We start from the raw sequence: 12,565 nt of genomic DNA on the forward strand, positions 1-12,565 counted from the left end.
AACTTAGGGGGCAGTATATAATTATGTCCATTTAGTGAAATAATGGAACTAACTTCTCCTGTAGGGCCTATGACTTACCCAGCCATGAGTTTTTGTCTCAGCTAATGAACTAGGCATGAGTTCTGTCTTGTGGCATGGGCTTTAAATCCAGCGAGAGAGTGATTGGTTGCTCCCATTCCATTTGTACCGCTGCTGCATCAGTGGGCACATCTGGCATGTTAGTTTTGGTGTTTCCTCTATTGGCATGCTTTAGTCATCCTCTCCCTAACAGACATCATAAAGAGGAGGCCTGCCTACCAGTTCGACCTGGCCAAAAGAACAAAGCTGCTTCTTCAAGTTCACACAACCAATAGCGGCCTTCAATGTAGATGGCTCATTTGCTTTGTGAGGAAGACTTCATTTTCTGAAGTACAGATCGACTTCTGGAGAGTGCCTGGAAGTAGAAAAATGAATCCAAAATGTTTGGGCATAATCTGCAGGCAGGGGAATTTCAACAGGAAACATCATAATTAGGAAATTCTTGTTTAATATCCCCTAATACTTTCCATCTTTGAAAGTATTGTTTCTATGATATAATGTTTGGATCCCCTGGAACTTGGGCTAAACACCATTTGAGCTGCCATTTAGGTGCTGGGAATTAAACCCAGGCCTTCTGGAAGAGCAGGCAGTGCTCATAACCACTGGATGTCTTAAGCCCAAGCTCTGTTTTTGTTTGTATTAAGGAGAAAAAAACCAAAAGGAAGCATGGTCTTTCATCCCTTCATGGAGGCCATTATCATCTCATCAGCACTGAGGTAAAGGATCACCACTGAACTGAAGGCAATGCGTAGGAACAAGTGACTTATTAGAGCAGTGACCAAGAACCCAGCTCAGGTCCACATGGGAAGCAGACACCTTTTTGTCTGAAACATCCCAGAGGAAGATGACTCAGCTAGTTAGACATTGTGTTGCTGGGACAAATGCCTGATGAAAGCTACTTGCAAGGTCCAAGAGTTTATTTTGGTTCCTGGTTCCAAAAGTTACAGGCTCGTAGCCCATGATTATGGCCAGTGGTAAGACAGGGCATCATGCTGGCTGCGTGTGACTGTCACTTTATTTCATGGTGAACGGGGTAGAAGAGAGCAGCTATAACTTTCAAGACTGTGCCCCCAGTGACCCACTTCCCCTAGGCAGACTCCGTGATGTCTCTAAAGTCACCGTTGGGGAGCAGGCGTTCAACACAGCTGAGGACATTTAGTAATAGTTGTTTCTAGAGGTTGAGAAATGGGAAGGGGGGGGAGGTGAGCACTGCTCTTGTTCTGTACATGTTGACTTCTTCTCTTCTCTTTCCTCTCTCTGTTCCTCAATAGTTTAAATTCATTTCTCCTTCCAAGATGCCCAGATAAAATCCACGTCTATACTGTAGATCTTGTTGTTGGTGGCCATGAATTTTTATTGTTTAGCTTTATGCCTGGCATAAGAAATGTGGGGGCTGGATGGTGGTGGTGGCACACCCCTTTAATCCCAGCAGAAGCAGAGGCAGAGGCAGAGGTAGGCAGATCTCTGAGTTCAAGGATAGCCTGGTCTACAGAGCGAGTTCCAGGACAGCCAGGGATACACAGAGAAACTATGTCTCGAAAACAAACAATCAAACAAATGAAAAAATAAGAAAAGAAAAGAAGAAAGAAAAGCAGGGTTATTCTGGCTCAGAATTAAAGGCACAATCCATACTGGCTGCAGGAAGCTTGAGGCAGCAGGTCACATAGTATCTGCAGTCACAAAGCAGAGAGAAGTAAATGCTGGTGTCTAGCTCACTTTTTCCTTTTATTTGGTCCAGGATGTCAACCAATGGGTTAGTACTACCGACACCCAGGGAGGGGCTTCCTGCTTCAGTTAAACCTTTCGGAAAACACCCTCATAGACACACCCAGAGGTCTGTTTCCATGGTGACTCTAAATCCAGTCAAGCTGACACTAAATGTTAGCCATGAGAACTTACTTCAGGGGAGGGAAGGTAAGACAATGCTTTGTGTACTGTAGATACTTAAATGCTTTTTCCTTTATTATTTATATATTTATTTATTTATTTTGGAGCTGAGGACCGAACCCAGGGCCTTGTGCTTGCTAGGCAAGCGCTCTACCACTGAGCTAAATCCCTAACCCTAAATGCTTTTTCTGTCATCATTACCATCTTATCTAGAATATTTTAACAATGTCTATTATCTTGAAATGATACTACACTGGACTTATTTCCTGCTGGGCTTTTCAAGGACCCAAGATCACAAATATTTTAGATGACAGAAAATCAAAAGGTTACATTGTTTGGCTATGAAGGGAAGAATCACAATGGGAATCTGGTCATCAAGAAAGTTCTGGATGCTTTTAGAATGGTCTCAGCTTCCATTGAGGAAGTTGGGTTGTTTTAGGAAGAGTAATTGCTGGGCGAGGGAGACTTGGCCTTACTGGTGACCCCACAGAAGAGTCACTACAATTTCCAACCTTCTCTGATCACTGCATGTGACTGAGTCATTAATCAAAAGAGAACCTCAAGGGCCTGTCTTTCACTGTACAGATTCATATGAGCAATTTCGATTTTAAAGCAAATAAAGATAACTTTTAAATTAAAATTTTACTTATTGCATGGGTATGTATGTGGTGTGTATATGTACAATGCTTGTTTGTGTGTATAAGGATGATGTGTATACAAGCATATAGAGGCTTGATATTGATGTCTAGACTCTTACTTAATATTATCCACCTTATTCACCAATGCAGGGTCTCTCAGTTGAACCCAGAGCTCACCCATATGGCTAGTCTGGCTGGCTACATTATTCTGAGGACACACAAACCGCCACCACCATCTCCTGCCTTCTGAGTGCTGGAATTACAAGTGGCTGCCATGTCCACTCAACATTTATATGGGATATGGGCATGTGAACTCTTGTCCTCATTCCTGAATAACAAATACTACTGAGCCATCTCCTAAGACCCTTGAGGATAATGTTTGAATGCTAGAATGTAATTGTGATTATGAGAAATGAAATTAACAGATTGCAAATATCTTAGTTAGGGTTTCTATTGCTGTGATGAAACACCATGACCAAAAACCAAGTTGGGGAGGAAAAGGCTTATTTGGTTTATGCCGCCACATTGTAGTCCATCACAGAAGGAAGCTGGGACAGGAACTCAAACATGGCAGAAATCTGGATGCAGGAGCTGATGCAGAGGCCATTAGTAGTGTTACTTATTCACTTGCTCTCTATAGCTAGCTCAGACTACTCTCTTACAGAACCCAGGACTACCAACCCAGGGATGGTACCACCCACAATGAGCTGGGCCCTCCCCCATCAATCACTAATTAATAAAATGCCCTACAGACTGTTTACTGCCGCATATTATGGAAGCATTTTCTTAGTTGAGGTTCTCTCCTCTTAGATGACTTTAGCCTGTGTCAAGTTGGCATAAAACTATCCAGCACAACACGTGTATGGAAATTGTAGCTATTTTAAATGCTTATACATGTGAAAGATGACATTGCAAAAGTAGTTATGGAAAACAATATTGCATTCTTTGGGGGCAAAGGCAGGTCTGCCATAACAGGAGCAGTGTAAACCTACACATTAGTCCAGGACAAATGGATCAGCAACTCTGCTCCATGTGGCCACATAGGACCCAGGTTCCTTTTCTGTGTCCCCGAGACATTCCCAAAGGTAGCATATTTAGCTACTGGCTTGCAATCACAACTGCGTTTTCAGCTCAAAGAAAGGGGACAGTGTGGAGGACTTAACCCAGTGGTGTGTCACTCATTATTTTGACTCATGTATTTTTGATGTCTGTTGTCATGTTACTATACCTAACTGCAAAGAAGGCTGGGAAATGCAACCTAGTTGGGTGCCTCGTATATACAAAGTAGGGAATGGATTTGGCTGGTAGTCTCTGATGCTGTGTCCATCAGTCCATTGAGCGCTGTGCTAGGTGATGTGTACGTGCTGTCTCATTGATTCGACACAGCTTCATATCGAAGACCCCTTGCTTAGACATAGTTGCTTTCCTTTGCATACACTACCTGTTAGCATGATGGCATTGCTTATCTTAAATAATTTTAGATAACAATAATGTTTTAATAATGCAGAGCAGATTCAACTTGGATGCTGTGAGCCGCAGAAATATGAAGTAAGAATTCAGCTGGCACTGGCAAAGCTGATACCAGGAAGAACCAAGGGCTCTTCCAGAGGGAAGCCAAGACTCAAGGAGTTTTGGTGATACTGGCTTTTGAATGTATTAGCTGTTCCCTGCAGTGAATTTCTTGTGCGCTATTGTAGCTTTCCCATTTGATTCTTTTCTAAGAACTTCTAACAGTGTGGTTGATGACTCACTGGGCACAATTTCCCATACACTATTGAGGTATTTGGATAACACCCCCCAGCTGTGTTTGATAACAGTCACACAGTCAAGACTCCTTTCCCATAATCAAGCCTTTGTTCCTCTTTGTAGCACAGACTTAGAGTCTGCCTTTCTGTCATTATCTTCATTAGCAAACATGTGGCCAGGGCCATCTCCGGACAAAAGTATTTCATCTGAGATATTTCTCAACATCCAAGGACAGACTGCAGATAGATAAGCATTAGTGTGCCCCGAGCTCATCTTACCTACAGATAAGAGAAGATAACCTCACTAACCTTAAATCCTTAATTCCTTACCCTCACCCCAGTTTATTAACACAAGACCCTAATTTAACAGATTTACTGCTTGCTATTACCAGGTTGGTATTCAGCCATCTGCTAGTTCCTGAGAGAGTTAATATTTCCACTGACTCTATGAGACAATCACCTAGGTCAGGCAGATGATAGGTGCCAAGCCTCATTTCTTGTGCAAATTAAGCTTAAATTCCTCTTTTATTCCTATAGCCCAGGTGTTATCCTTAGTTCCAAAGATTCCCCCTTTAGCTATTAACTCAGAGCTAAAGTGCTTTTATGAACCAAGTGCTACTTACTGTAATGCAGGTTGCCTAGCTACTGAGAACAATTTCCCTGCCCTGCCAGAAAATGGCACCACTGGCGAGAAATGGCGCTGAAGGAATAAAAGGCAGTTTTGCTTTACTAGTGACTTATACTGACATGTAGACTCCAACATTTTACCTCGCCTCTTCTAAGACTATAGTCTGAGCACCGATTTTAGTTCTTATTGACTATTAGTCATTCCCCTTTTGGGCTGTAAATGAAAGCTGACAATTGCTGCTCTTTGTGTGGAGCCTATCACCTCTCTCTATGACCTGAAAGCCTCGAATTGCATTGTCAAAGAATTACAGCTTGTAAGTGTATATAAATTGGTACCCCCACAGCACTTGTAGAATTGATTTAGAAGAATCAAGTGAATGGACTGAAAGAGCATGGTGTATGTGATGGATTCACAACACCCCCCCACTGTTGACCGTGTTTGCACATACCCAGCAGACCTGGACACTTCCGCCTAGCCAGTTCCAGGTCAAAATAGCCATTGCCTGGTCAAAGTGTCTCGAGTGACCAGGATCCGTGACTTTGCGTGGTTGCATAAGAGCGCTCAACGCAACCATGTGATCTACGTGCATTCGTGAAGTTACCGCGACCTGTGTATGTGCGTTCACCACCCAGCCTTTATAAGCCAGCGCCATATTCCCAACTTCTTCTTCTTCCCTCCTTCTTCTTCTCTACACACATGTCTTTCCCACAGGCCTGGGCACTCGTCTGTCCCTTTTATCTTAATAAAACTCTTGTTAGCGGATTCTGTCGTGTTTCCTGACATTTCCTTGCAGGGTAAGAGCGCCGCAAAATAACTAACAGTATGTAGATTCATTCATTATTACTCAGATTAGATACCAGTCCCTTGTAGTGTCTCGTCTGGACTCTGGGAAAGAGTTGTCTGGGGCTAGACCCCAATAGCTCTTGTTACTTGGAGACTCTGTGGGGGTTCCACAACTCTGGCATTCCTTTGGGATCCAATCTATCACTACCCCTCCCCCATTTTCTACAAACAAAAAGAGGAATATTGTTTGGAATTGAGGCACAGGAATTGGTAAGAGTCCTAAAGAACTTGAGAAAAAGAATAATTGAGAACTATTGATTCACATACAATGACTTATAGGCCACACATTTTTTTTTTAACTCATTTCCATTAATATCCAATTTCTAAAGTAAATCTGCTTTTTACATTAAAAATTTAAAGCAGCTCTCTGCTCCTCCCTATTCTATAGACAGCTGTATTTTCTCATACATGTTGAGGCATTATTGGTGAAGATCAAAGTGAACAAATTTGGCCATATTTGGCACCTTGTTACCAGGGCTTCCTTCAACTCTGGTAAGGTGGGTATTGTTTCCATCAATGACTCCTTCATTGACTTCAACTACATGGTCTATATGTTACAGTCTGACTCTACCCATGGCAAGTTCAACAGTACAGTCAAGGCTGAGAACTCAGAATTTGCCATCAACGGGAAGACCATCACCATCTTCCAGGAATGAGATCCTGACAATATCAAATGAGGTGATGCTGGTGCCCAGTATGTTGTAGGATCTACTGGTGTCTTCACTATAATGGAGAAGACTGGGCTCACTTGAAGAGTGGAGCCAACAGGGCCATCATGTCTGCTCTTTCTGTTGCAGCCCCTATGTTTGTGATGAGTGTAAACCATGAGAAGTATGATGACTCACTCAAGATTTTCAGCTTGCTTCCTGGAGCACCAAATGCTTAGCTCCTCCTGGTCAAGGTTATCCATGGCAACTACAGCAATGTGGAAGGACTCATGACCTCAGTCCATGCCATCACTGCCACACTTTCTTTTTTTTTTTCTTAAAGATTTATTTATTATGTATACAGTGTTCTGCCTGCATGCTAGAAGAGGGAGCCAGATCTCATTACAGATGGTTGGGAGCCACCATGTGGTTGCTGGGAATTGAACTCAGGACCTCTGGAAGAACAGCCAGTGCTCTTAACCACTGAGCCATCTCTCCAGCCCCACACTTACTTTCTTATGCTTATTTCCTCCACTGACTCCTTGTTCTTTTTATTTTTAACACTTATTTTGTGTGTGTGTGTGTGTGTGTGTGTGTGTGTGTGTGTGTGTGTGTGTGTGTGTGCATTCATACATTTGTGCAGCATGTGTGGAGGGCAGAGAACATCTTGCAGATGTCTGTTCTCCCATTTTACTATGTTGGTTCTGGGGATCAAACTCAGTCAGGCTTTGTGGCAAGCCCCTAAAGGCAAGCCCCTCTGAGCCATCTTGCCAGCCCTCTCTTGATCTGTTCTTATCTTTTATGTGTGCTTTTGTTGAGATAGTTTTCTAAACACATCTGACATTAGAAGTGTCTGACTCCAACTTCAGTCATCTTCCAACACCTTCATAACACGACCAGATTTCACTCATTTTGTTGACATTTCGCACCACATCCAACTCTGTAGAGATCACCACGTATGTCCTGTGTTCCCTTGCAGAGCACTGCATATGCCTACCTGCTTGTTCCTAGTGTACAGATCCCAGATCTTAACCCCAACACCACTGACAGCAGGAACTTCCTTTGCCTGTGCGATGTCCCAATAGCCCTTTCTTTCTGGTGTTATTATTTTAATTATGCAGGGTTGCACGTGGTCCTTTTCATACAAGTGTATGGAGTACTTCAAGCATACTTGCCCCCACCCAGTGTTCTGCCTCTTCTCTCTCTCTCCCATTAGCCCCTGTTGTTCTCACACAATTTTGCTTCCGCATTTTTCACATTCATTTATTTATGTAGTGTGTGTATATGTGCGGAGGACAGAAGACGTCTTGTCCATGCCGGTTCTCCCATTCCACCACGTCGGTTCTAAGGATCAGACTCAGGTCACCGGGCCTGCATTGCCCTTACCAACTGAGCCCCCTTGCTGGCCCTCACTTCAACTTTGATGCCATTGGTACAGATAGTATTTCACCTGGATGCTCCATCGTTAAGCAAATCTCAGCAGTTACTACCTTTTAAATTTTCTATTTTCAAATTAGAGGCAGGGATAGTACCTTATTTATTTGGTTCCCGCGTCTTCATTTAGCCTGGCACAAGACTGGCACTGAATAAATATTTTGGGGAAGAAATGAAGGGAAGATGGAAACTGTGAACTTAACGTTCAGTTCTCATTTCTCCTAAGAGCAAGTGAGGGGACCCAGCCTTCCTCTGGTGACAGCCTTTATGGAGTGCAGCACAGGATGTGCACCCCCAGGGTTCTGGGATCAGCAGAGGTGAAGGCAGCAGTGGCGGGTTCTCGCTCCTGGAGCCTGTGCATCAGCGGAATGAATCACAGTTAGTTCTCCGTTACGACTGCCACAAACGCAGTCTGTGGACGCCTAAGAACGCCCTCGAGCTGCAGACACATTTCAGCGTTGGCTGCTGACCATGTGTCCAAGCTCCGCACCTGGCAGAAAGATAGCGCCATAAAACTGAACATGGTTGTGTTGGACAAGCACACTGCACTTCTGGTAATAAAAGCACAATGGCTGCATTTGTAGTCTTAGTCACTGAGGTATGCTGGTGACTAATGAAGATATATCTGAGATGGCTGTGAGTCTAAGGAAGGGGAAGGACCTATGTTTGGCTGCTGAATACATGGCCACTGACCTTTTCAGATTCTGGCAAGCTTTAGTTTGAAAACAGTTTTGATCTTTAAATTATGACTAGAAAAACCTTAGCTGAGCAGAAGTCCCCACCCATCCCTGCCACTCCCAAGTAAGAGAATAATGGTCTCTGTCCTTCAGAAGTAACAGACTGTCCTCTGAATAGATGGCTCCACGTGGCTGACTGCCTTCTAATTCTCAGAGCCCACTCACAGAAATGACAACTTCAGCAAGGAAATGAATTCCACACTATGAACAAAGACTTAAACAAACTGAGGACTTTGTTTTCTTTTGTATAAGTTCAGACTCATAAATTTCAGCTGTGGCTGAACAGTTCAGAATGCCACCAAGAGCATTTTGAGTTGAATTGTGAACCCTTAAAAAACTTTGGCCTGCCTCACCCCACTTCTCCTGTCCCGGTGGAGGCCCAGGCAGTGAGTGCAACCAGCAGGAAGCATGCTATGACGCAAACTTACAGCCCTGAACTACTACAAGCTTCAAATGTAAAGATGAAACAGAATTTAGAACCTTTATTGTTTGGCTCAAAGGCCAGAAAATCAGATACTACAGGACCAAAGATAGAGGTAACTTGAGAAACACCCACAGCAGAAAATGGCCCAAGTTCTGAGTAGTTCAGAGATGTTAACTGTTCTTTCAAGATTCAGGATGGGCAAGAAGCGACTGAGTGGCTTCTTGGCTTGGCTGTTGGGCTTAAATATGGAGATAATGCTGAAAATACAAGGACTTAGTACCTGATAACAGAAAAAACACTGACAGCGCAGCTAAAAATGCAGAGCTGTTGATTAAACTGGACACAAATAATCCCGATTTAAGGCTGGTGGCATGGCTCTGGCTAACCTCCTTCAGATTCAGCGTCATGACGATTGCTTGGTAATGCTTAAGGCGATTCGTACTTTTGTTCAGGAGCGTCTAACACAGGATGCAGTTGCTAAAGCAAAATCAAACAGAGGAGGGCTCACCTGTTGCTTTAGACAAACACAGTCTTGGCTTTGACACCGGAGACGCAGTTCTTAACGAAGCTGCTCAGAGCCTGCGGTTGCTGCACATAGAAGAGCTCAGAGGGCTCCAGACGAAGATTAACGAAGCCATAGCAGCCGTTCAGGCCATCATTGCTGATCCAAAGGCAGACCACAGACTGCGGAAGATGGAAGATGAGCACATCAGATTTCAGCTTCTCGCCAGCTTAGGGTGATGGGAACCGTGTACACTGTCAGGCGTTTTTGAAATCAAATGTCACATAAAAAGGAGGAATCACAGTAGACTGACCATATTCTAGAGATTAGCACCACTGCTTTTTTTCTTTTTTTTAAATTAAAGTTGAGGAAAGTTTAAAAAAAAAAAAAAAAGCAACTTTGGATCCTCAGAAGCCACGTGAAGCTGGATCTGGTGGTAAATGTGATGCCATGTGTCTGCTCTGAAAGGGGGATAGAGACAGGAGAATCCCTGCAAGCTCCTGGGCCAGCCCAGCTTACACAGCAGGAGCAATAAGCTGTAAGGCAAAGCCTGGCAGCTGCCCTCTGTCTCCACAAGTATACCATGGCACATGGGACTGTGCCCCCACACTGCACACATGTATACACCCCCCCCTCTCTCTCACACACACACTATAAACAGAAGTTATGTTGGAGTCCTAATCTTGGGTTCCTATGAATGTGACATTTCTTTGAAAATAGGGTACTATCAGATGTAAGCTACATACGGTAGGGTCAGAAAAGTGGACCCGAATTCAGTGCAATGGGTGTTTTTGTCTTTGTTTTTTGAGCAGGGTTTCATGTATCCTAGACTGGTTTTGAATTTATTATGTAGGATGACCTTGAACTCCTGATTCCCCCTTCTCTACCTCCTAGGTGTTGGATTAAATTCTCATTATCAGTACACCTGGTTATGTAGTGCTGGAGATCAAACCCCAGGGCCTTGTGTGTGCTAGGCCAGTGTTCTAGATCCAGGCCACTTCCTCACCCATGGGTGATGTATTTTAAGAAAATTAGAAGCAGAGACAAAGACAGCTGTCTGAACATGGAGGCAGAGGCTGCGTCACAGCAAAACACCCAAGACTGTCTTCTGAATATGTCTTCATTACTTTTCTATTACTGAGATAAAACACCGTGACTGAGGCAAGTCACAAAAGACAGAGTTTAACTGGACTTACGGTTCCAGAGAGTTCAGAATTTATAATAGCAATGGCAGCTGAGGGCTCAGGCCTCCAAACCTCAATAGGAGGCAGAGAGAACTCACTGGAAACAGCATGAAAGTCCACTCTCACCTACACACTTCTTCCAACAAGGCCACACCTCCTAATCCTTCCCAAACAATTCCACCAGCTTGGGACCAAGTACTCAAACTTGGTCTATGGGGGTCATTCCCATTCAAGCCACCACAGGGGGCGGGGAAGGCCCGAGACCTGAGGGCCTAACTTCTGCTGCTTCGAGCCATTTGGGTTTCGGAATGTTCCTATGCAGCTGCAGGAAACTAACACCGCGACTGGGGTCTTGTGCTTTCCTGCTCAGCCAGGCTCTTTGCCTTGGAATCCCAGAATAGCTGCTTTATTTCCCCTCTGTCTAGGCTTCCGGTGGCAGCAGAGAAAGGCCTGAGAGCCTGTCAGAAGAGGCCACACTCTTGCTTTGCCATTAAAAGCTTTCATTGGATTTAAAGAGAATATTTTACCCTAGCATTACTGTCTTTTTTCTTTCTTTAACAGATTTTACTTTACCTTAAAGATTTAAATTGCATTTATTGTGCATGAGTGTGTGTGTGTGTGTGTGTGTGTGTGTGTGTGTGTGTGTGTGTGTGTATCAGGGGCTAGGTGCACTTGTGCCGTGGTATGCCTGTAAAGGTCAGAGGACAACTTGGAGTTGGTTCTCTTTCTACTGTGTGGGTACCAGGGGTTGAACTCAAGTCCTCAGGCTTGGCAGCAAATGTCTGCCTACTGAGCCATCTCACCAGCCCAGATTTTTGTCTTGCTTTGTTTTCATTTTTTGAGATTGGGTGTAGGTAGTATGAATAAAAATGGTGCCCATAAGCTCATAGGGAGGGGCGCTATTAGGAGGTGTGACTTTGTTGCAATAGTTAGGACCTTGTTGGAAGAAGTATGTCACTATGGGGTGGGCTTTGAGGTCCCATATATGCTCAAGCCACACCCACATCCTGGGCCTGCGGGTCAAGATGAAGGAGTCTCAGCTCCTACTCCAGCATCATGTCTACCTGCATGCCACCATGTCACATCATGACGATAACATACTGAACCTCTGAACTGTACACCACCCAATTAAATGTTTTTCCTTTATAAGAGTTGCAGTGGTCATGACGTCTCTTCACAGCAACAGAAACCCTAAGAGATAGGGTTTTTCTATATAGCCCTGGCTGTCCTAGAACTCACTCTGCTGACTAGGCTGAACTCAAACTCTCAGAGATCCAATTGTCTCTGCCTTCCTAATTCCTAAAATTAAAAGTGTGCGCCATCATGCCCAGCTTCAAAGCAGTTTTAAATTCACCACAAAATTAAGCAGAAAGTAGTGATTTCTTATACGCCTCCTGTCCTGATGCACCCAGACTTGCCTCCCACTACCAACATTCTACACCAGAGCGGTGTGTGCATAAAGATCAAAGGTCACAGTAATGGGTTGCACTGCATACCCCCATCACCCACAACCCATAGTTTCACATTTGAGTTCAAATTCAGTGTTGCACCTTCCATGGGTTTTGATGAATATATATTGATATGTGATCATCACTGTAATATTATAGTCTCCTTGGCCTCAAGATTTGTGTTTCACATAACCATCTCTCCTACCTTTACTTCTGGTTCTCACAACCACTGATACTTTCTTTCTTTCTTTTTTTTATTAAGGAATTTTTTTCACTCATTTTACACACCAATCAAAGATGCCCTCTTCCCTCCTCCTGCCCCCCACCAAGCCTCCCCTCCCAACCCATCTCCCACTCTCCCCCACAAGAA

At 44.0% G+C, this 12,565-nt stretch overlaps 2 pseudogenes; both read left to right on the forward strand.

Moving 5' to 3' along the window:
- The window catches only part of LOC114701623, a 31,171-nt pseudogene extending 24,364 nt beyond the window's left edge, over window positions 1-6,807 (forward strand).
- Window positions 6,808-9,045: 2,238 nt separating this feature from the next.
- LOC114701624 lies at window positions 9,046-9,802 on the forward strand (annotated as a pseudogene).
- Window positions 9,803-12,565: the final 2,763 nt, after the last annotated feature.

This window comes from Peromyscus leucopus, chromosome 5, assembly GCF_004664715.2.
Source record: "Peromyscus leucopus breed LL Stock chromosome 5, UCI_PerLeu_2.1, whole genome shotgun sequence".
NCBI lineage: Eukaryota > Metazoa > Chordata > Mammalia > Rodentia > Cricetidae > Peromyscus > Peromyscus leucopus.